This window comes from Strigops habroptila, chromosome 4 (assembly GCF_004027225.2).
Source record: "Strigops habroptila isolate Jane chromosome 4, bStrHab1.2.pri, whole genome shotgun sequence".
NCBI lineage: Eukaryota > Metazoa > Chordata > Aves > Psittaciformes > Psittacidae > Strigops > Strigops habroptila.
Genome location: NC_046358.1, coordinates 67,024,298 through 67,048,588, shown reverse-complemented (window position 1 = coordinate 67,048,588; position 24,291 = coordinate 67,024,298). Strand labels below are relative to the sequence as shown.

Below are 24,291 nucleotides of genomic sequence, written 5' to 3'. Positions count from 1 at the left end.
CAGTTCTTTGCATCTCTTTGTACAGACTGGGCAACCAGGCAGCACCCCCCACTCACTGCAGGGGCTTTCTCCAAAGATTTCTTTGCTAGTGAACATTTGTAAATGCTATAGAGCCATGCAGGCAGACATCTGCAGCATCCTACCAAGGTTGGAGTTTTACTAATAGGAACATTTGAACTACTGTGAGAATTCAGTTCTGTATTCGTTCCTTTCCTTCTCCCTTCCCAACCAACCCCCCCCGCCCCTCCAGCCATTATCAAAATCCAGCCAAATGCTTTTTCAGCTGGGGGGGAAAGACCAAGAAAAGAAGGATAAGGAAGAAAGAAGAGAGGCAATGGGGCATATTTCCTTTCCCAAAATACAATAAAATGGAAAGTGTACTTACTGTATCCTCAAAGATTACCCAGCTGGAAATCCGAGTGATTATGAAAAAGCAGAGTGGGGGGCGGGGTTAGAAAACTATTTCATTTCAGCAACCAAACCAAAATTAAAACCAAGAAAGGACATAAAAATAAATTATATCCAATTGCAATTTCCCAGTAATTTCAGTCCGTAAAGGTGCCAATCCAACCCAACGCTGCTGAACTCTCCCCCTCCAGCAATTTTGCTTTCTTCTTCTTATCTGTCCTTTATTTTCTCTGTAGCTTTCAACTTTTCTGCCTAGAATTGCTGTAGTGGTAACATCGATGTTTGCCTTCACTGGAGAAGAGTGGTTTAAAATCACAGGGAAAAAAAAATCAAAATCCTTGCAGAAGATGCATGGTCCTTCTCCTTCCTGAAACTTTTCATTCCATGGTGGCTTCTTTGCCTAGTTTCCTTTTTCTGAGGTTTTCTGCTTCTCTGGTTCCACTGCTCTCCATTGCTCACTATTTGGTTTTTCTCTGGAGAGCAGAAAGGGCTGTATTTCTTTTTAAGTAATGCTCCATCTGTATTCTTTTAATGTAATTTTGTTGTGATGCTTAAGATCCAGGTCTTGCCAAGCAATTTTCTTCTTCCCCTTTCTTTGCTGCACTATCAATTATCCAATCCATGCGTCTCCACATTAAAACGGGGATTCCCATTCTTCTTTTTCTCTGTCTCCCACACTCCTTTAGAAAAGAACCTCCTTTTGCATTTAAATTTTTATTTGTGTCTTTCAAAATGATAAACTTTTAGTCTGTCTTCCCCCCTCTCCAAAAATCTGATTAGATTTCCAATCACAACCCAGTGCGCAATAGGATTTTTGATTTCGGCAAGAAGCCAGCAATCCACAGCATCAGCACCCTCGCCTTGCTTCAAATTCCACGTTATATCCTTTCGCCTTCCCTCCAACTCCTCTGCATTTTCATAATCTCACATTTAATGGAACGAAGGAGGGAGGGAGTAGAGAAAAATTCGAGGTTCCCACCAGCTGTCAAGAATAAATCCATCCCCTTGTTATGTTTTAAACACTTGGGACAGGTGTTTTGAACACCCCCTCTCCCATTTGCCCCCCTGTTCTCAAAATCCTTCTGATGTTAAAACTCCCCCGATGGGGCACAAAGGAAGCCCAGGGAGGTGTGATTTGTCTTCTCAGCTGTAAATTTCACAAGCACCCTTTGCTTTTCATTTCAGCTTCCTCTTCATCTTTTGTCCAGCAGCTATACAGATCCAGCAACACTGAGACGGATAAACTTCTATTTCATCTTTGAGGAGAGAGAAGGAAAGAGAGACAGGAAGGATAAAAGCTCCCCAGTCTCTGCCTCCTTTTTCCTTCCTTTCTCTATTTCAATGCAGGTCTGGTCTCATTTCCTAGCTCAGCCTGGTGTATTTCAGATGTACAAGTTAGATTCCCCTTCCACGCAGCAGTGAGTTAGTCTCCCATCTTCTTCCACATGCCAGTTATCTTCCCCCTTTTCTTCCTTCCTTCCTGCCTCCCTCCCTTCCAAGACGACACGGTCCCAGCAGCACAGCCGCTTCTTTCAGTTTTTAGTTTCATCCCTGAAATGCACAGCCCTTTGCACAGCCGAAATCCTTCCTCCCTCCCATCAGCTTCAGCCTGAATTCTCCCTGTATGTGCATGGACGTACGCATGTGTGCATATATCCACTTCTGACAGCTGCTGCTGTTGCTGCTGGGAGTAGCTCGGCTTCTCTGTCGCTTTGGCTTTCTCTGACTCCCCACCTTTCAGTGCCACCCTAGGATTTACAAATGCCCCAGGGCCAGTCTTTCTGGTTACACTCCTCCTTCTCCCCTTCTGTTCCCTCCCCCCTTTATTTATTTTTTATTTATTTTTTATTCATTTTTTACCCCTTCCCCCGCTCTCCCCCTTTTCTTTTCTCTGCTTGTGATCAGTAAAATACAATTACCCAATTACCTCCCATCATCTTAGCACTGATTGGTCGATTGTATTAACACTTGATGTCAGGGAAAGGGAAAGGGAGCGGGAGCTGCTCCGACATGGCACTGCTGCCACCTGGTTGACAGTCTGGGAACAAGCTCAGGGTTACCTTAAGTCAGAAAGGAATTAAAAAACCAAGGGAACATCTTAAGGAATGTCAAAACTCACTTTCTTAAAAGCTCGCCCGATTCTGACAATTCAACCAGTATTCACAAGTAGAAGCCTAGCCACTGAAGCAGAGAGAATGGCAGTAATGCCCCATTCTGACATGGTTTAGTGGTCATCTTGGCAGTCCTAGGGTAATGGTTAGACATGGTGAACTTAGAGGTCTTTTCCAACCTGGTTGATTCTGACTCAATGATCCCTGGCAGCGTTCAAGGCCAGGGTGGATGGGACATGGAGCAACCTGGTCTAGTGGAAGGTGTCCCTGCCCGTGGCAGGGGGTTGGAACTAGAGGAGCTTTAAGGTCCCTTCCAATCCAAACCAGTCTGTGACTCTATGATTCAGAAATGAAATGAGGCATAAAATTGTCTTTGCAAATGAATTACAGAACAAGCGGTATTCACAGGTACCAACTCTAGCCACAGATACAGAGGAATTAATATTAAATAAGGTATAAACTTACCTTTGCCAAAAATGTAACAGTGGAAATAATTTGAATGGAAAGACAATCTGTTTTCTAATTATAGAAATAAATGTTTGTTTAAAACCTGGATACACATAAAAGTTACCTAACTCTCCATTTTGGCAGCTGTTCCAGGCCAAAAGTGTTATGAAGTGCTTCAAGATTTCAGCAGATTTACATGATAGCTCCAGTGATGTGTGAAGTGACAGCGACACAACAGTACAATGTCTCACCTATCAAATATGTCACAGTTTGGGCAGAATGACTTCTGACCAGTTTTTTTAACGTTTCTAACCTGATTCTCAATTTGGGCTAGTAAAGTACTGACATGTTACGTACTTACCTACTTACTAAGGTCTATTAGATGTACTTCTGTATGTTACCTAAAATGTTCAGAATTGGGCTTGTGTGCTGCTCTTTCAGGGACCTAAATTCAATAGAAATTTTACAGAAAGCTTTGCATGTACAAAGGTAGATACACTACCCTTTCCAGGATCAAGGGAAGCAGAACATGGATGATGTATGTGCTGGCACTTGGCTCTCCCAAATCAGACAGAAATTATTTGTAGATCTAACTCCTCCACACAACCCCAAAAATAGAATGGCAGGTGCTTTTATGGTAATTCTAGAAAACTTCATATATTAAGCAGTAACTCAGAGTTATTCCATGCACACAATAACAGAGCTAGCTGTGCCCAGTCCTCTCTCAAATAGCCAAGTTATGTCAGTATCCTTACTTAGCCTTCAACTTTGGTGAGAAACCAGCATACTTAAAAATAAAAGGAAATAAATTCTTAAGTTATATGTCCTAAGTTTTTTCTAGAATCCATAAGCCAGCTGTGTTCAGTCAAATAACACTTAATGAATCATTAACATTGACTTTTAGATTTATTCTACTGGCTCAGCAGGCTTTCTGGTAAGAAAGTTCTACCAGATGTAAGATAAGCAACTGGAACCAGGTCTTTAACCACTGTTATATCATTTAGCATGTGCTCTTACTATCACTGCCATCAATAGCAAACACAACTGACCTAAGATGGGTGAAAAACTGAGTGTGTACTAATAATGAATAACCCAAACATAATGGTATTTTAAGAATGCTGAAAAAACCTGGGGAGGTTTGGAGAAGGCCGCAGTGTGACAGGAGATGAAGTTGCTGACAAGTAACAATCTTTTTCTTGGTTGGTGAGCTTATTTTGTTCCCATCTGATTCACTGCTGCTGGTGGTGTATTTTGGGCCTACAAATGTCTTATGAGAGTCTTTTTCTTTTTAATACCTAAAATCCAAAAAAACACAAGGTTGTTCCTTTTCCCAGAAGGATAAAAACATCACAGCCTAATATATGTTTGCTCTACTGTTTCGTTGAAAAGTGCCTAAACAATTCCCTGTTAATATTAAAGAGCCTGTGAGCAAAAGGGAAGGCTTCTGTAACTGAATTAAACAAATATATGGGCATCAAAACCAGATGACACACAGCTTTTGGGGATCTAATCAGAGACTAAGACACAAGCATCTGCAGTACCTACAGTATCATATCACTGTGGATACTAATACTTCACTTTTGACAGAAATTTGCACATTTTGTATTGTTTATGTCATTCAAATTACATCAAAATACACATTTCTAACATGTCAGTACTTCAATAAATGTACATATATATATAAAGACAATGTATTTGCTGGCATAGATGCAACTAAACACAGAATTAGTATCAAGGCTATATAATGCTGTAGGCTATAATGTAATCTTATCTCAAAGTTTGTTATTTTTACTATAGCAATTATGCTTTATAACATTATAAACACAGAGTGATAGAGCTTCTTAGAACATAACTTGAAAGCAATCTGACTTGTGATATTTGAGGTGACGCTGCATGCTATATGAAAAGGTAAATGTTCTTCTATTAAACAAAATAAAAAATAGAATTCTGTGATCTGTGGTACAAGTGTGCATGTCACCTATGTGTGAAACCTATTTAAAACAAATATTTTAGTATTATCACCATAAGTCATTTGCTAATCAATCAAATGTTAAAAAAGTATCTTTAGCACTGGACAGGGTTGTTTGTGTGAGACTTTTCCTGCATTACATTGAATGTTGTCACCAAACAAGGTTGTTTGTGTTCTGCCTTCAATCTTTTACTTTGCAGGTCTTGTGGGCAAGAAAATTGATTCCCTACATATTAGTTCACAAAAGCCATCCAACAGGGTGAGCCAATATTCAAAATGAAAGCACCAAGGAAAACTTTGGATAATACACCTGATGCAATGTTTTACAAGCACGGGCAAGGTGAGACAGAAGAAATATCCTGGGACCTTTCGTTTAGGTCCTGAACCAGGCAATTGCTACCCTTCATGTCCGTTCCCCATCACTGGGCACACTTAAGTGGACAACAAGTGTTAAAAGCAGCCTGGGAGCTGCCCTGGCAGTGCTTGCACCATACACTCCTGCTATGGTACCAAATCCCAAACACACAGTCCCAAACACATGGTGGAGGGCTCTGGGTCCTGGTTCCTCTTATGGACCAAGATCATCATGAATCCAACGGATGAACTGTGAAGAAAATTAAACACAGACTGGCAAGTGAACTTTGTTTTTCATATAATGGGACAAGCTCGCCTGATCGATCCTGAGTATGGACTGATAACAAAAATCAGATGTTATCTCTTCATGTAACAAACATGGACAATAACAGATTTTTACAGCACACCTTTTCCTTCTTGACAGATGATGTGAGTTAAAGAACTGAAGTTCTGTGTGTGATTAGCACTGGAAGAGACTAGTGGAAGACTAGATGTTCACAGTTGTCAGTCATTTGGTGGAAGAGAAACACGGCTAAAGCCTAAGAAAAGAGAATTCTGACCTGTAGGTAAAGGAGTAGAGAAACATTAAAATTGAATAAGCATAACCAAGGTTTAAGAGTGAAAGCAGACCATTTTGCTTATACAAAGTAAAGTGAAAAGCAGTTTCAAGCTTTTCCAAGTCAGTGATAGACCTGCCTTCCTTTTAAATAAACATGAAGGAATCATAAAGGAACCTGTGGAAAGTATTATTATTTCTATTTTTTTAAGCATTACTAACAAGAAGCTGCTTGCATATGGAGACAATACTCAAATCCTCTTTTAGCTTACTGCTTTCAAAAGTGGACAAAAAAAGCTGACAAACAGGATTTTGAGTGCACAGATCCAGGACCAAGCTCACTAATCAATTTAGGGATTCAAGAGAGATCCTAAAAGTCTCAGACTATATAAAATACGTCATACATAATCTTACAGGGAGACTTTGATTTTTGTGATGTAATCAAAGTTCATGGTATGTACTTTCCTTTATATGCAATTTCATTGATTATTGTTCAATTATTTTAATAGGAAACCCACTAAAATCAGACGCATACCCATCAAAATTAGCAGTTGACTATAGTACTGCCACATTTATTAATCTCCACATATTTTTGTTCTGATGTTTGCAGCTCTAGTGAGAAATTTTGTTTCATAGGTAATTTCTATTGGGTCACAGAGGCTTGGAAAATGTAAAAGGAAAGATACACTCCTTTCAGGAAACTCTAGGTAAAATCACAGCACATATGACTTTGACACACAGTTTTAAGTTTAAGTCACCGTTCAATAAATTCATCTCTCTGTAATATCATACTATCTATTGTTTCTGGTAAAGATGGAACTGAATGATGGTTTGCATTAAGTTACATTTGAAAGGAACCATAATCTCAGAACTTCTGTATGTTCATTGTTCTGTCAGGTTAACAGGACAAGTTTAGGACTGTTCTACAGTTGTTCTACAGATTTTCACCTTAGATGTTAATCCATCACTGAAAAGCAACCTGCTGTCTAGAAAGATTTCCTAGAATTTCTGCTTATGGAACTGAAACCTGTACTGTCAGTGTTTCCATTACAGCAGAGACAACCAATTCACCAAGCTGAACATGAGCCAGCAACATGTCCTTGCTGCAAAGACGACTAATGTTATCCTGGGCTGCAGAGGGCAAAGCATTACCAGCAGGTCGAGGGACATGATCCTTCTGCTCTACTCAGCACTGGTGAGCCCACACCTGGAGAACTGTGCCCAGTTCCGGGCTCCCCAGTATGAAAGAGACATGGACAGGCTGGAGAGAGTCCAACAAAGGGCCATGAAGATGATGGACTGGAGCATCTCTCCTATGGGGAAAGGCTGAGAGAACTGGGACATTTTAGCCTGGAGAAAGCTCACAGGGAATCTACATGTATGTGAAGGGAGGGTGGAAAGGAGATGGAGCCAGGCTCTTCTCAGTGGCGCCCAGTGACGGGACCAGAAGCAATGGGCACAAACTGAAACACAGGAGGTTTCCTCTAAACACCATAAAACACTTGTTTACTGTGAGAGTGACCCAGCACTGGCACAGGTTGCCCAGGGAGGTTGTGGAGTCTTCTCCTAACTTCGATCTTGTGATTTCTGTGTTACAATTAGGAACAGGGCCTATATATATATGTATATAGTCAGTGTTAGAACCTTCATGAAATTATGTCCCTGCCAAGAGCTTACACTTTAGTGTTGGTAATCACTTTTACGTTTACTAATTGTTATGAGTATTAACCCTAGCAAAGAACAAAAGCTGTGTAATGCTACTATTGCTATTAATAGTCATAAAGATTTTGCATTTTTCTGTCCAATTTCCAGTTCTTGTCAATAGTCATGTTTTTCAATGTCCTCTAAAATGTGAACATTTTTGACTGAAATTAACTACCGTATTCAACATTAAAAAAATCTGACTCACAAAATGGTTTAGAACAGAATCTCCAGTGTTTTCACTCTAAAAGAGTCCTGAGAAAAATGGCTTAAGTCCTGCCATTTTCCTATGGCTCTAATTTCAGGCTTAGAATTCAAATCAAGACAAATTCTCTCGTTTTCAGCAGTGAGCACCACTGACATTAAACTGTTGTAAGTTCACTCCATAGGGCAGAATAACTCCTTTGATTTCAGTGGAGTGTCCCCAGGTTAATGCAGGTGTAGATGAGAATAAAGCATGGTCCTTTATTTTGTATTCATGCTCCATCTAATATGTATTTGGTTTTATATATCATAGAATCATAGAATCACTGAGGTTGAAAAATGTCAGTAGAGTGAAAAAGAAGGACTGTTTCTTTTAAATTAAATTTTTAAGAACATAAAATTTAAAAGTATAGACAACTAGACTTGGATATGAATGATGCATCACTTTGGAAATAATATCTGTACAGTGTGACAACATAGTTTTTTTTCTTCAGGGAATTTTAAATAGCAATAGTATGATACTCTGACATAGAGATGAATGTATCAGACATCTTAATATCTTCTCCTGTGGAGTTATTGTGACTGGAAAATACAATTTGCATTTATTGAGAATAAAATCTTAACTACATAGTTTCAAAACATTACTGAAAAATGACCTAGCAGCCATATTTTTCTACCTTGTCCTCGTGTTTAGCATCCATTCAAAGTGAAATTCTGGTATGGGGAAAAGACCTTCATTTTAACCTCAGAGCCAAGGGAAAAGTAACATAGCAGGTTTCATGGCAAAAAGGATAACAGCTTGTGTTAACCTTGCAAGATCCCAAAGAAATTTATAGCTTTCAATAAATCAAACAGGAAAAGAAATGTTAAAAAGTTCATGGCACAAATAACATTAGTCAAGGAGATGATAACTTTCATTTCCAGTAGCTTCTTTTAGGTATTTGTAACTTTCTAAATAAATAACTTCAACTAAATATCATCTTCAGCATACCCAAAATCTGGACATTGTTTTTACATATCAGACAAATTTCTACCTAGTGCTTATTGGTCAATATGACATAAAAAAAACCCACATATTTTTTACAGTGAATTTTTCAACTCCATTTCTTTTTTTTTAATTCTTCATCCTTGGTCATTAGAAAACAACAGAAACTTTTTTTCTTCCTTTAATTTATTCAAAATCAAATGGCTTGAAACATTATAATGCATAAACCCCTACTTTCTTACCATCAGTGCTTGCAGGACTGTGGCCAGTGGTGAGGACATCAAAAGCTTTATAGCAAGGACTCACTGCAATTGTATTTCCAGAGTCTTTGCATGATCTCAGGGTAGATTTGATATCTCTGCACACTTGTCACCCTACCTGTAAAATGGAAATATTACTTACTAAATGTGTTAAACAGTATGGACTACCATTAATTGGACTAGCGAGAGTAAAGTTTCACAGTTCTGTCAGGGCATGATGTGACACCATAACCACCATATGATGTGCACTACTACACCAGGCAAGGCAAATAGAAAAAATGTAAATTATCAGAGAAGGCAAAACCCCAACCCTCTAAATAATTATCATTCATTAATACCTGATATTAACTAATTTAAGATCTCTGAATGCATTGTGATATAAATGTACTTTGACAGACATTGACTAAAACTACATGGATGAAAAAGGGAACAATTTAGAACCTAGCAATGAGTGAAGGCAGGAGGCACCATATTTATACTTTTATACTGTGCTCTGAAATACAGACTAAATTAGTTAAAAGGCCAACCTTCACCTTGAGTTCTCTCGATTCTCTCACCCAGTGTTCAGCTCTCCCTTCTATCTCCATATTTCCATTAAAATTGTACATTGTTTAAAGAGCATATGATGTGGAAAATATCGAATCTTCTCTCAGTATTGTTTTAAAGAGGTAGATGAAACAGACAATAATAAGGCTCTTGAAGTTCTTTTGGAATTTACTTGTTCAGAGCCACTCCAAAACAGACCAACAGTCTGTCTAGTCTGCTATGGTGTCACTTCTAAAGAGAATACATGATTATTCTATAACAGGTAGTTCCACAACTTTCATTTCATAAAGCAGTATAAGTGGAAGAACAGCCCACACCCATTTGCAATAGATGTGCACTTAAGCGCTGAAAAGGTTACAAGGGGAAAATGAAACTCTGTATTTTGGAGACAATAAGAGGAAACAGGTTTAATACAAATTAACATGTTTGTCACCATTAGGGTAGGATCCTTTGAGAGTTATAAAAGGAACCTGTGGGGAGAATATTTTTCATTCTTTATTGATTGCATGTTAGAAATCCTGATAAGAAGTTAAGAAATTCTTCCAGTTACAACTGGTGAAAACGATGGCAAGAATAATGATTATTTGAAGTGGGGGTTTTGTTTGTTTGTTTTAAATCAATTATATTTTAGATTCAGCTTTCCTACTATCTCTCTGAACTTCATTCCCCGTGGGTATGGTACAGTTTTAAATTTAAATTCCCCTTACTCAATCAGATTTTATCTTCAAGATCTAGGGAAGAGTTTCTTGTTAAGGGGACTATTTCTGGTGATGAAGAGGATAAAAAGCCTGCAAGAAATGAAAGAAAGCATTGTTTTAAGAAACTGCACATCACAAGAAAATAAGGATAGACAGGATACACAGGAGTCTGGATTTGGTCAACACTTGCATCAATTGTTTTTTTTGGGGGGTGAGGGCTAGGTTCAGACTTCCCATTTCTCTCTCCTTGCACTTTCACACTAGCTTAGATTGAAACCGCATTTCCTTACAATTGTATTTGCTGTACACTCCTTTCTGCATGTAGATGTAAAAATACTCATCATTTAAGATATAAGATATAGCATTAGCATCAATGTTTAGAGTACTAATAGTCTTTGGAGAGTAAGTAGGGGTAATATTAGGAAAACTAGAATATTAGGCCGAAGTTTTCAAATTATCCCAAAATTGCTCACGAATACATTTAGTGCAAAGCAAGAGGTCAAGGGATATGGGTTTTCATTTAAAATGTTTCAGGTGGGCCTTATTTTCAAAAGCAGGCCCAGCAACATTTGTTAAATCCAGCCCCATTTAAAATGCATTTTCCGAAGATGAGCAAACTAAAATGAATCATCACTTTTGGAAAACACATTTAATAACTCCATATATGAAGGCATAGATCTGGAAGCAGGAATTAACCATCTAGGTCCTAAAGTACATACAGTCCATTTTACTAGAACTCTTTTTCTGGAAAAGAAATTTAGTAGAGAAGAGAGATTTAAGTTCAAAGTGCACATCCTTTTTTTTTTTTTTTTTTACACAAGTATTTTGCCTTAACACTTTCTTAAGAATAAAAGTTGTTATCAAAATAGTTACAAAAATCACAGAATTACATTGAAAAAGCTGTTTTATTTCCTGCATGAATAACACAGATACAAGAATCGGTTTTGTTTCTGCCTTTCATACAGATACATATATGTATCTGTATACATACATGTTTGTCATGACATATGGGAATGCTTAAATGTTGTTATTGGCACTTTTTTATGGTCAAAACCGCTGTAGGAATGGATATTTTCACAAAAGAACTTTTCAAACACCTGGGACTTAAAACTTCAAGAAGATTTCTCATATTTATTCTAAAATAATGTAGCTTGCAGCTATCAAGCTATATGCTTGTTAAATCTACAAAAGAATATACTAGAGTGAGAGGCAGATGCAGACTGGTCCTTGAACTCGATAGCCTAGGATCTTCTGCTTGTTTGTAGTCAGAGTGGCATCGGCATTGTTCCCGTTACATTAATGTGTTTAAGACAAGAAGTTTTTATTGTTCACAGAAGAACTTGAGCTTGCTGAAATTCTTCAATTTAAACTTCTCTGAACAACATCAAAACATCACTAAATCTGACTTTATTCCCCAAGCAAAGACCCTAGGGTAGATTTTAAAAGGTATTCAGGTGCTTAAAGATGTGGATTTGGAACATTCTGTGATTTACAGATTTTGTCTAAGTGCATTAATCACCTAACTACCATATGTCTCCAGCTTTAAAAGCCTTTCAAACAACAACACTGTTTGTTTGTTTGCTAACATAATAGAAAATAACACCTGCTAAATGTTTAAGGTCCATATGTAAGCTTGCAGGGGTAAGGAGTATTTCTTACAGGTTGTCAGCACCATTCATGTCAGCTTAATTGTACCAAGATATCAGTGGTGATCCCATTTTTTGGAAAGACTTCATTTCTATTTCTTATTTTCTTTGAACAGAAGAAAACCAGCAGCTTGTCACTGTGGTTTTAGGTGGGAAGCAGCATTATGAGTCAGTCATTAAGCCTGCTGGTCAGTAAAATAAAAGCCTAAACCCCGAACCAAACCAAAACTCATCATAATGATGGGCAATTCTATGCAGAGAGAAAATGCATTAGACAATGTACTCACAGTTTCAAATCTATTTCCAGAATATATTAATATTAAGACAGAGAAAACATCTGAGGTACCACTTCCCTACCTCATTACAGAAACCTTTAAACACCTGCATCATATATACTCCTCCTTTAGCAAACTGATTGATGTTTACTCTGGGTATTTAAGTGGGCAACCATGCTGATGAAGACCTTGTATGCTAAGCTGTAGTATAATGGCAAGGATTTCTGCTTTGGTTAAATGAGAGCAAGCATATAAAATATATCCCAGCCCTTTATCACACACCTGTGTGGGAGTAGAGGAGTATGTTAGGCAAGGTGCTAGAAGTGAGAAGGAAGCTCTAACTCCTTGCAGCTATGACGCATTATTATTCATTGCATTGTGTGTCACTCAGGATGTCATCATGCACAGCAGAGAGCGTGCACACTACCAGTGCTGAGCAGTACTGAGAGGGACTGCAGTGGCACAGGTCATTCTGAGGAAATCCTCTGGCACAATCTAGGCACAGATTTGCTGCTCTTTGTGGAATGGATCTGGCAGCACAAGGCAGGGGATCATCAACTGGCTACTAACAACCAACAAGATGAATTCATCAGAAAGCAAGACATGTTCATAAAGGCTTCATGAGGAGGACTCAGAATTCTCTATGTAAAGTATTCACTAAACATTACTCAACCACATCTATCAGTCTTCTGAACAAAGAACAGGTCACATGTGCAGCTGTATGGGAATGGAGGCCAGCATGCTGCTGAGGATGAAAGTAAATAAAAGAAGGTAGAATCTGCAGGGTCAGAAAAGTCATAAATATAAAAAAATCACCCAGGAAGAACATAGAGAAATCAGGCAGCAAAGTGAGGAGATGATAACACAGAGGCATCAGGTTTAAACATGCACACAAAACAGAATAGGAGTCAATTACATAAAGAAGTCTGAATTCCTTGAATAAGAAAATCTCAAGTTATAGCTATAAATATAAATAATTAAAACCAGCTTTTTATCTTTGAAAATAAGCTTCTATGAACAAAACTTTATACATGTTGTTTCTGCTAATTTTTTTCTTCTTCAAGTCTGCAGAAAATGAAATCACAATGAGAAAATTCATTTTCCACACATCTCTCCTCCCCCCCACCCCTTCCCCCTTTAAAATTATTTCAATGTTCAAGTATTTCCTCAATTTTTCTGCTTCTGTCTGTCTTCTTTCCCCATATACAGCAGCACTCTCTGTTTAGGGGCTTGGGGTTTCTTTTTTGGGGTTTTTGTTTTAGTTATTTTTGTGTGTGTGTGGTTTTCTTTTTAAATAACTTCTGACTGGGAGTCTAGAATAAAATAACCTCTCAAAGTCAGACTTCAGCAGCAATCCAGAGAAATAATTCTCAAACATAATTATCAGGTGCCATTGCAACCAGCCCTGCATGAGACCTTCTAGCAGCTACTATCAGCACTTCAAACCTGATCCAGACTAACATGCTAACATGCTTCTTTTAGACTCCAGTGAAGAACAGGATACAAATCACACTGTAATCTTCCTTAGTAGAGAAATAGTTTGGTCAGTAACGATTGAGGTGCAGAACCTTTTCTGGAAAACTACTAACAGAGGAGCTAATGTTCATGCCCCCTATCAATATAATAATATTACAGTATTACTAACAAATAGTAATAGCCAGGTTGGATGGGGCTTGGAGCAACCTGGTGTAGTGGAAGGTGTCCCTGCATGTGGCAGGGGGTTAGAACTGGATGAACTCTTCAAACCCAAACCAGTCTGGGATTCTATGAAGTTAAAGACAAATTGAAAGAAAATCCACTATTTCTGTATGTGATGATTTGTCTACAGCATTCTGTTTTGTTTTGTTTTGTTTTAGTTGATCTTTACAAGGGACAGATTAAATCATACAGTTATAATCTTGGTTGGAAGGGAACTCAAGGGATCATGCAGTCCAGTCTCCTGTTCAAAAGAGGCCTAATTACAGGAGGTAGCTCCTCCAGTACATCCAGTACATCCAGTACATCCAGTGGAGACTTGAATGTCTACAAGACCTCTCAGTTCCTCTGGTCAACCTATACTGTGCTAAGCTATGCACTAGAAATGTTTTATGAATCACAGAATTACAGAACCATTAGGGTTGGAAGGTACCTCTGGAGATCATCCAGTCCAATCCCCTGCCAAGGCAGGGCCACCCAGAGGAGGTTACGTGTCCAGGCAGGTTTTGGATGCCTCCAGAGAGGGACTCTCCATGACCCCCCTGGGCAGCCTGTTCCAGTGCTCTGCCACCCTCAATGGAAAGAAGTTCTTCCTCGAGTTGAGGTGAAACTTCTGGTGTTTTAGCTTATCGCCATTGCTCCTCATCCTGTCACTGGGCACCACTGAAAAGAGTCTGGCGCCATCCTCCTGGCACCCACATTTGAGATACTGATCTGCATTGATGAGATCCCCTTTCAGTCTGCTCTTCTCTGGACTAAACAGGCCCAGCTCCCACAGTCTCTCCCCATAAGAGAGATGCTCCAGACCCTTAATCATTCTTGCGGCCCTCATTGGCCCCTTTCCAGTAGCAACTTGTCTGTCTTGTACTGAGGAGCCCAGAACTGGACACAGTGCTCCAGATGTGGCCTCACCAGGGTTGAGTAGAGGGGGAGGAATCACTTCCCTCGACCTGCTGCCATACTCCTCCTGATGCACCCCAGGACACTCTTGTCCCTCCTGGCTGCAAAGGCCAGCTCATGGTCAACTTTTCATCTACCAACACTCCCAGGTCCTTCTCAGCTGAACTGCTCTCTAGTAGGTCAGCCCCCGACCTGTGCTGGTACTTGGGGTTCTTCCTTCCCAGGTGAAGGACCCTACATTCGCCCTTGTTGAACCTCATTAGGTTTCTGTCCAGCCTATCAAGGTCCAACTGAATGGCAGCACAGCCTTCAGGTGTATCAGCCATTCCTCCAGCTTCATATCATCAGCAAACTTGCTGAGGGGACACTCCAGCCCTTCATCCAAGTCACCGATAAACATGAGAAATGAAATATTATACTTTTAACTGTAGAATGAAAATTTTGATAAGGCTACTCTAAAAACAGAAAAGAATGGAACAAGGGATTAAGAAGTAACAGAGAACATCTGTACCTGCAGTATCCCAGCAACCTTAGCTAAGAGAACTGATGACAATTATGCAGAACTGTTGTCTGGGCACTGTGAGACATCTGGTTACTTTCTGTGAATTTTATTGGTGTTCTGCTATTCCTTGTGATTCTCTGGTGTTCTGGGCATATTCAATATTGAAAATCAAGTTAGAAGGAGTACAATTATCCAACATAGAAAAGTTCATCTCAAATTCCAGTCTTTAAAATACATATAAAGCATGACAGGTACAGTGCTACTATTACCTAAAAGTGTCAGAAACAGCTGCATTTACTACTTCAAATTACGTTGGATCATTCCATAATATATGAATTATACAATTCCACATTATATGCTGTTATTAGATATGATACATGTTTCTCAATTATTAGAAGACAGGCTAAAAAGAAGATAAAATGCAGGAACTTTTTCTTCTTTTAAATCTTCATTAAAAATGTTAAGGTTTCTCTAATATACTGATAAGAACACTAAAATATGTTTCTTTTTCTTATAGAAAAGATTTAATCCAAGTAAAATGACAGAAACTACAGGATTTGATTCTGTGATTTAGTCATAGCTAATTTCAGTATATGAATATACTAAGAAATAAATTTACTGACATAAAAATATACTGCTTTCAAATGATATTTGAAAAAAAATAGAAAATGTAAGATAGTCTGTGGCCAAGCATGGTGCATGTCTATTGAAATGGGAGGTTAAATGTGTCCCGAAGATTAATTCTCAAATATTTCTACCTATCACTAGCTAATTTCTACTTGACTTGCTCAAGAAAGTATACACAATGACATTGTCAGAATTAACTTCATTAGAAAAACTTAGTTATTTTTTCATTTATATAAAATGATTGATATCTATACTTCCACCTGCTTGTTTTATACATATATGCATACATATCTGTGTATACACACACTTACTTTGTCTGCTCCTTAGAAGAAGAACAATTTGCTGTGCAAATATGGCTCTAAATATTAACCTAGAGAGAACAACTTGAAATACTGATAAAATTTAACAGGTTTCAGATGAGGAAGGAGAAAATTAAATTATCAGAAAACATGAAAATTCCATTAGGGAAGAGTATATAAATTAAGGTATTTCCTGTCAACTGTCATTCTTGTGCCAAAGTTCAGACAAGAAATAGAGATGTCTCATTCTGCCAAAGCCTTTCTATGCTACCTGCCAGCACTATCACAGCATTACAGAGGCTGAAACAGAACCAACTGATTAGAAAACTGAAAGAGGAGACTCAAATGTTTCTTTTCTTACTACCCTTTACAAGAATAACTATGTAAAGACCTGCTAAAGGATCTTTTATTTAATTTTGTCTCACTAAGGAACTTCCTTTGTACAGGTTTCAATAAAGGTGACACTGATGGGAAGTGCAGCGAATACACTTCTGGCTTCTATTCCACGTATGTAAGACATGACTACAGACCTGTAGGATTGTAAGAGCAATGTTTTGACTTATGCCTACTGGATTGTGCATGATTTATACTAAATGGCTTATTTAAAGTGTTAGGATATGTTGTGTTCTGCTCTCAAAGTAACAACTCATAAAAACGCTAACATTTGTATTTGTGTGACTTTAAATTACAAAGCACACATATTTATGCACGTATTTCCTATATTTTCCAGCCTTATCTTAAATTCTGATACATGCAAATCAATTAATCCTTGAATAATTCTCAAGTTAGAGGAAAAGTACAAGACAAAGTGAAGAAATACTAATGCCACGTGAATTTGCCACAAATTCGAAGACCAAAACCATTTCATCAACGCTGTTAAGAGCTGTACAATTACTCTGCAACAGGGTCTATGAGCCACATTCAGACTTATAGAATGGTTTTTGTTGGAAGGGACCTTAAAGCTCATCCAATTCCAACCCCCTGCCATGGGCAGAGACACCTTCCACTAGACCAGCTTGCTCCAAGCCCTGCCCAGCCTGGCCTTGAACACTGCCAGGGAGGATGGGGCAGCCACAGCTTTAAATTGTGTCAAAGTAAAACAAACTTCCTTCATTCCCTTTGTTAGTATGGAACCAAACCTTTTGAATACCACAGGTCAATGCTTAGTAACATTCCACACAGACTAGCCTGTATAGCAGATATGATAATCTGCAATCTTTACAACAATAATACCAAGGAAATCTGCCATGTAAAACTTCATGATCTGAACTGTTGTCATCCCTGGAATGTATATGCTTTCCCTGAAACATTCAGGTGAAGTCCTACCTGATTCTTTACAGCTGCAAAGGCAGGGCAATTTTACTTGTGGAATCAAGACCAGGAAAGTTGTGCTCTGCAAGATACAAAACCCCCTCAATTATATGTCAGATTCTGTTGAAGTCTAGTGTTCCGCATTTTCATCCCTTATTCTTCTTTCCAATGTTATTGGAAAGATTTTTGGATTATTTGTTTCAGTTCTTTCTGAAATGCTGGTTTTCTAGATTGTCATTTTCTTTCTTTCTCCTCATTGCCACCATATGCAATAACTCATTTTTGAAGTTGAATTTAAGTTTTCATTAAAAAGCACAGTATTTCACATCAAACAAAATGTGCCTTTTGACCTGAAATCACTTTGTTTAGTTTGGTTTTAGTAAGAAGAGAGATTTTGACTACAGTATACTTTTCCTTCTGGAACTTGTAGTTAAGTGAAGGAGTTGGAAAATCAAGTATTTTTGTATCTATCTCTGCATAAAAATATGCATGCATTCATGTTTTGCGTCTTTCAAAATGAGGAAGCTTTGCACAAACAAAGGTAAAAATGTAAACATTTTCAATAAGTTCAATACCCTAATTATTAACAGATACACTACTGCAGTTCTAAAATAACTTATTCATAAAAAAATGATTTGCCAAGATTCCCATGTACACATTTAAAAACTACTTTTGAAAATGCCAATCAGTTCATAAATGTTTTGTCCACATCCTCAAGTAATTCATCATTATTTCCTACATCTTATTCTGCAGTACTTTGTCACATTCAGTATTAGTAACTGTCAAGTCATTCCAGGAACACAGCTATTTTTTTATTATTCAGATGGTTCTGTCTGTATTTAACATTACAATTTCCCATCTAACTTTTCTTTGGTTTCCATTCCTTTTTCTCATTTGAAGCAACTATTAAATACAGTACTGGGTCTTAAAAGGATGAAATACCACAAACTGCCCCTTTAATCACACCTGCTTAAATTCATATCCTTGCTGATAGTAATCTTCTGAACAATACGTTCCAGATACCCAGACCTCTTAATATTTGTAATATGGATCAGCAATTTAGGAAACACAGGAATACACATATAAAATATATTATAACAAAAAGTGAAGATGGAAGAGAAAAATGTCACTGTATGTGACTCAGACTGATGATTTTCAGCTCTTCAAGCTATGTTTGAAAAGTGACAATGTTGATGCATGACAAGATACAAATAACCATTACTTGCAATGATGTCTTTGTCATTCCTGTGAAAATGCCTGTGTGGCTTTTATTAGGAGAAAAAAAAACAAAAAACCTGTTTGAAAATCTCTTTAAGTATATTGCTGAGCTTAATAAAAGCATTAGTGCTGAGTATCATCCTACAGTGCTTTTTGAGCACTTACAATACATGAATCTTTTAATCCTAAATAGAATGAAGAGCACAAACTCTCTAAAACTGAATTTTAATAACTGAAATGTCTGTGGAGAGACAGAAGAAAACACAAATGGCCTTAACCTAGTTACCCGATTCATTACATCATCATTGATCATAAAATAACCAGCAAACAAGAACACATTGTTTAAATCATACTATCTGAACAGGCACATATAGAAAAAATGAAATATCACATTCAATTGGCATCACGTTTACATTATGATGGTATCAGTTGAGGAAACCACATCTCTACCTGTACAGGACTGAAGTCTAAACTGTTTTCCATTTTGTAGATTTCTTCTAAAAATGAATTAACAAAAACAAATATATCCTTGTAAACTCAACCATTCTAGGCTGCTCAGGGCAGTTATGAAAAGCTTAAAATATTGGCACATGCTGAGAGCTTGACATAAAAAGGAAGGACAGACTATTCCCCAAAAAGGAAAAGAATTCTGAACATCTTGTTTTCTATGCAATTCTCAAAAGCAATAGTATTTAAATCATTACTTTTAGTACCTACAATCCTAAACAATGAATTCATTGTAAGATCATCAAGTTCACCCCAATGACTGTTTTTGAATAACATTTTCAAACTTCTTTTAGAAGCTAAAACTTTGTAAAAGCCAACTCACAAATCAAAGGTCAAGCAGGGTATTCAAATCAAAGGTTGAGCTGTGGTATTCAAAAACTATGATTTAGCATCATAGGCTTGCATTTGCAAATCCTTCAGTTTCCTGCTATATCTCAAATTTCCTGAACTACTTTAATGAATCATTTAATCTTGTTAGGGTTCAGTTCCATCTCCTGTTGATGGGAGACTTTCAACTTCAAGTCCAGTTCTGAAAATAAATGCATTAAAGATTCCTATTTGTTCAGTTAATGTGGTAACATTAACATGACAGAGGCTTTTTAACTAGGAACGAGGAAAGCTTTTCTTCCACTATTAGAAAAGTTATTCTAAGTTTTACATTTTCTGGGTTCCATGTACAATTAAACTAATACACTGCAGAGTTTTAATGCTCTGTGAGTCATAGCTAATTGCAAACGTACATTCACTTTTCGAAGATCTAGTCCAAATACAACCCTCACACAATGAGACATTTACTGATGTTCATAGCAGCTCTGCTTCATATTCAAAAAGATTTCTGTGGAAAATATTCATATTAGATGCACTTCCTCATCAAAAAAAAAAAAAAAGGACAGGAGAATTAATACTCTCAGTGAAAAGCACTGAGATTCTGAAGTGTTAAAAACATTTGTATGAGAATTTGGAAATTCTCTAATTTTAAGAGCCTCTGCTTTTTAATATCAACACCAAAGCAATGAAGACAATTGTGAGCTGAATACAGTCTGTATTTCAGGAGCTGTATAATAAATGCAATCTGAACATGGACTCCTAAAATCAAAATTCCTAATTTATCCCCTCAGTACAATACACAGTGTGTAGAAACCCAACAGAAGGCCTAACAATAATTTACAAACCACCTAAGTTCTACCAGAGGAATCAGTCTATAGTTCTTGTATAAATCTTCTGTAGAGAGGACTATTTCATCTGCTGAGATAAAGAAAACTTCCTATTAACAACTTAGTAGCAGGCTACATGTCGAATAACTCCTACATCTGAATGACATGCAGGTAAATCAATTATATCCTAATAATTAGTGACCACACCTAGAAAATCTGATTAGGCAGAAGTATTTGTGTCTTCAATAATCAACATTCTGAAGCTCCACATCAGTTTCTACACAAGTCAAGTCACAAAAAGTGTTATTCGCAATGTTTTTCCAATCCATGTACACATGTTCAGCAAGATTAAGTGCTGAAGCACCTAATTTTCAGGACATTTTTCTGATCTTGCATGTACGTTGCTGCTTGCCAGAAATACTGTGTTTCAGTTTCACTGACATATAGTGTGGCGAAAATAACCAGCAATAAATTGCAACTAAGTCTTGCTATGGAACCATAATCTCCACACAGCATGCAACATTTTAACAACTAAGTCTTAAAGCCAAATTTACCATCTGAAGATGCAATAATTTCACTCTTTAATGCCTTGGAAACCACCCCTAAGTGTATAAAATAAGAAGAGATAAGTCTGGGGTAGAAAGATCAAATAAGGAGTAACCCATAAAACTTTATCTATTAATTGTGTAAATTGAGGCATTTTCATCTGCTTCTCTAGTCATAATTAAGAAATATTATGTTCTGTGTCATGCAGACATTAATATTCAAAGCAGTATTACTTATGAAAATCATAGAAGAATTGAAGCTGATAGTACTGCATTATTTTAAGAAAAGATTAAGGGAATTTCACTATAAAATTGCTGAGATATTCCAGAGTATCTAAATACTGAACTGACAAATCCAGTTGCCTTCGTGGACAGCTATCTGAAGCATCGTATGTCCGCTTCAGGTTTCTTTAGCGAAATATGTTGACATGCTTTCTGTTTTACTAACTAGTTAATGGTAGGAAAAACAGCAAACAGCAATAAACAAGATTCAAGAAATTTCTATATTTATGAAGGAACAAAAGGCATCAAACTCTGGCAAAAGCTGTAATCAAATGTAGCATCAAGACAGAAATTGAAAGATTTTCTTCTATTCAATACTCCAAGAAAAAATGAGTCAATATTAAAATTCAATTCTTGTTTCTTCATCTTCATGTGGAAGAACAGATATTAATCACTTATCATTAAAAGTATAGATGGATAGACCATCATTAGGTAGTTTTGTTCAACTTAGCGAAACATATCTCAGCAACCATTAATAATAACTACAAGAAATATTTACTTGAGATCATTAGGTGACAAAGGGCTCGATAATATGGTGACATTTTCTTGGCATGACTGAGAAATGAGTTTTGGCCTGGTTGAGGTGCCCCATATGCATCCTGCAAGTCCAGCTAATGAGGCAGGACACTCATTAAACTTGGCTGAATTAATATGACATGAATAGCAGAACATGCAGATGCAGTAACAGAGATGAAAGTAGGTCACATTCTCACAATTGAAATAGAAACAGTCTAGACAGCATTAGCATGAGCCTCATAAGTCTTGTACTAACACCCACAATGCAAACCTGTACCAACTACTATTACCGATAACAAACCTAAGAATAGAAAAAAACAATACAAAAAGATCATAGATATACGTAAAATGAAAAATTCCTTTGTCTTTAGCTGGTATTCAGTGCATTAAAAATGTTTATGGCATATCCAGTAAATAATATCATTTCTAATATGACTAAAAATAATTGACTTAACAATCAGCCAGAGGTCATATCTTTCACTTCAAATGCTGGTGACTATAACAAAAAGTATAACAAAATATATTAAAAAAATATTGCATCACAGTGGAAACAGAGTAACAATATTTTACAGGAGTATTCTTATAAGAAGGACATGGAGCTGTTAGAGCAAGTCCAGAGAAGGTCACAAGGATGCTCAGGGGCTGGAGCACCTCATACGAAGACAGGCTGAGAAAATTGGGGCTGTTCAGCCTGGAGAAGAGAAGCTGCATGGAGATCTCAGCGAAGCTTCCAGTATCTGAAGGGGGCCTACAAGGATGCCGGAGACGGACTCTTCATCAGGGACTGTAGTGATAGGACAAGGGGTAATGGGTTGAAACTTCAACAGGGCAAGATCAGGTTAGATATAAGGAAGTTCTTCCCTGTGAGGGTGGTGAGGCACTAGAACAGGTTGCCCAAAGAAGTGGTGAAGGCTCCATCTCTGGCAGCGTTCAAGGCCAGGTTTGACAGGGCTTGGAGCAACCTGGTCTAGTGGGAGTCTTTCCTCCTCAAGGCAGGGGGTTGGAAATAGATGATCTTAGGGTCCTTTCCAACCATTCTGTGATTCTATGACCATTCCATTCAAAAGCCTAATTTTCTCTAAAGCTGTTGGTAAAGCACATCACTTTAAAACAGTAAAAAACCCAGCAAAAAGCTGTTGGTGTAAAGGAGTAAGAGGTTCTTCTCCATTCTTTCCCCTTACCTTCACTCTTTTCTTTGCTTTTTTGGAAAAGATACTAATGTAATGTTGAGTGGACATGGGAAGCAGCAACGATATGATGAAGGCAGGCAACTGAAATCTGAAGTGTCTAATATGAAATGCTGAAATATGAAAAATATTTGTGTGTTTTTTTGTCTTTTTTTTTAAACGCGACACTTTTTAATATAGAAAAGTTTTCAATTGAAATAAACGGAAGAATGGGTTGGACGGATACAGCATTGTTTAATCTAAAGACAGACATATTTCAAATGTCATAAAATCCCAGACTGGTTTGGATTGGAAGAGACCTTAAAGCTCATCCAGTTCCAACCCCCTGTCATGGGCTGCACTAGAACAGGTTGCTCCAAGCCCCGTCCAGCCTGGCCTTGAACACTGCCAGGGATGGGGCAGCCACAGCTTCTCTGGACAACCTGTGCCAGCACCTCACCACCCTCACAGGGAAGAATGTCTTCCTAACATCTAAACTAAATATAAATTGATATAATTAAAATTCAAATGTTTTAGATTAAAACACCCACTTTTTAATATAAAAAGTATTCCTTTTCCCCCCAGTGAAGTTCTATAGTTGGTTCAAGAGTATAATAGATTAAATATCCTGGCATTCCCAAACAAATAGTTATGCTATTTTCAATGAGGTAGAAATCCATTGCAACACAGTTAGGAAAACAAGAAAGATTATTCTAAAAAGGCAATGTGACATTTTAGAATCTAGAAACAAGGTGTTTCAGCTTTACTGATTTTTTAAGAACTACCATTAGAAATGCAGCAATAATATTAGATATTGAAAAAAGTATTGATAATTTTTTCCTATGTTCAAATCATTTCTCAGCAACTTAAAGTATTACTGGTTTACCAACTGGATTAAGCCAAATACGTGTATATGTACTAGCTTTTTATAGTTGATTTTAACTATCTTTTCAAAACACATGTATATGTTTGGTCTCCACAACCACAAGTGTTGAAGCAACAAGCGTGATGCCATAAATCTTGTGTCTTGAAGGTTTCAAGATAAACCAGAGAAATAAGCAATATCTTCACACTCTCTTTGAGGTCAATAAGCTGACTAAATGTTTTACACATTTAAAGCACAAGCTCGTTTCTAGATAAGTTTCAGGGAAAAAGAAATGAATAAAATTTACTTCAAGAGTCCTGAAAAGTAGACTGACCACATTATACCCTCCAATATCAAAAGCTAACAAGTTGAAAGGCATCTGTCTTGGACATATTTTTATACGATTGTTAGTCATGGATTTAAACCAAGATTCTCCAAGGGAGATTAAACAGCTTAACAGCCAGATGCTGCAGAGCAGTATCTGGCATATGCGGAGTTGATAAAGTTACCAATTTTGAAGACAACAGGAGAGACTGCAAATGTT

The 24,291-nt window shown here is 37.4% G+C and overlaps 1 protein-coding gene across 5 annotated transcripts in view; it reads right to left on the bottom strand.

Annotated features, from left to right (window-relative positions):
- The window catches only part of LRRC4C (leucine rich repeat containing 4C), a 241,990-nt gene that overhangs the window by 109,977 nt on the left and 107,722 nt on the right, over positions 1-24,291 (bottom strand). For 2 of the 5 annotated variants that reach the window (XM_030483544.1, XM_030483550.1), the window contains exon 1: positions 386-2,175. The exons of 1 other annotated variant lie outside the window; for it this stretch is intronic. The gene's annotated coding sequence lies outside the window, so the exon portion shown is untranslated. Of the gene's footprint in view, positions 1-385; positions 2,176-5,696; positions 5,850-8,977; positions 9,114-24,291 lie in introns of those variants that run through there. 2 more of the 5 variants (XM_030483545.1, XM_030483546.1) reach the window with 2 other exon arrangements.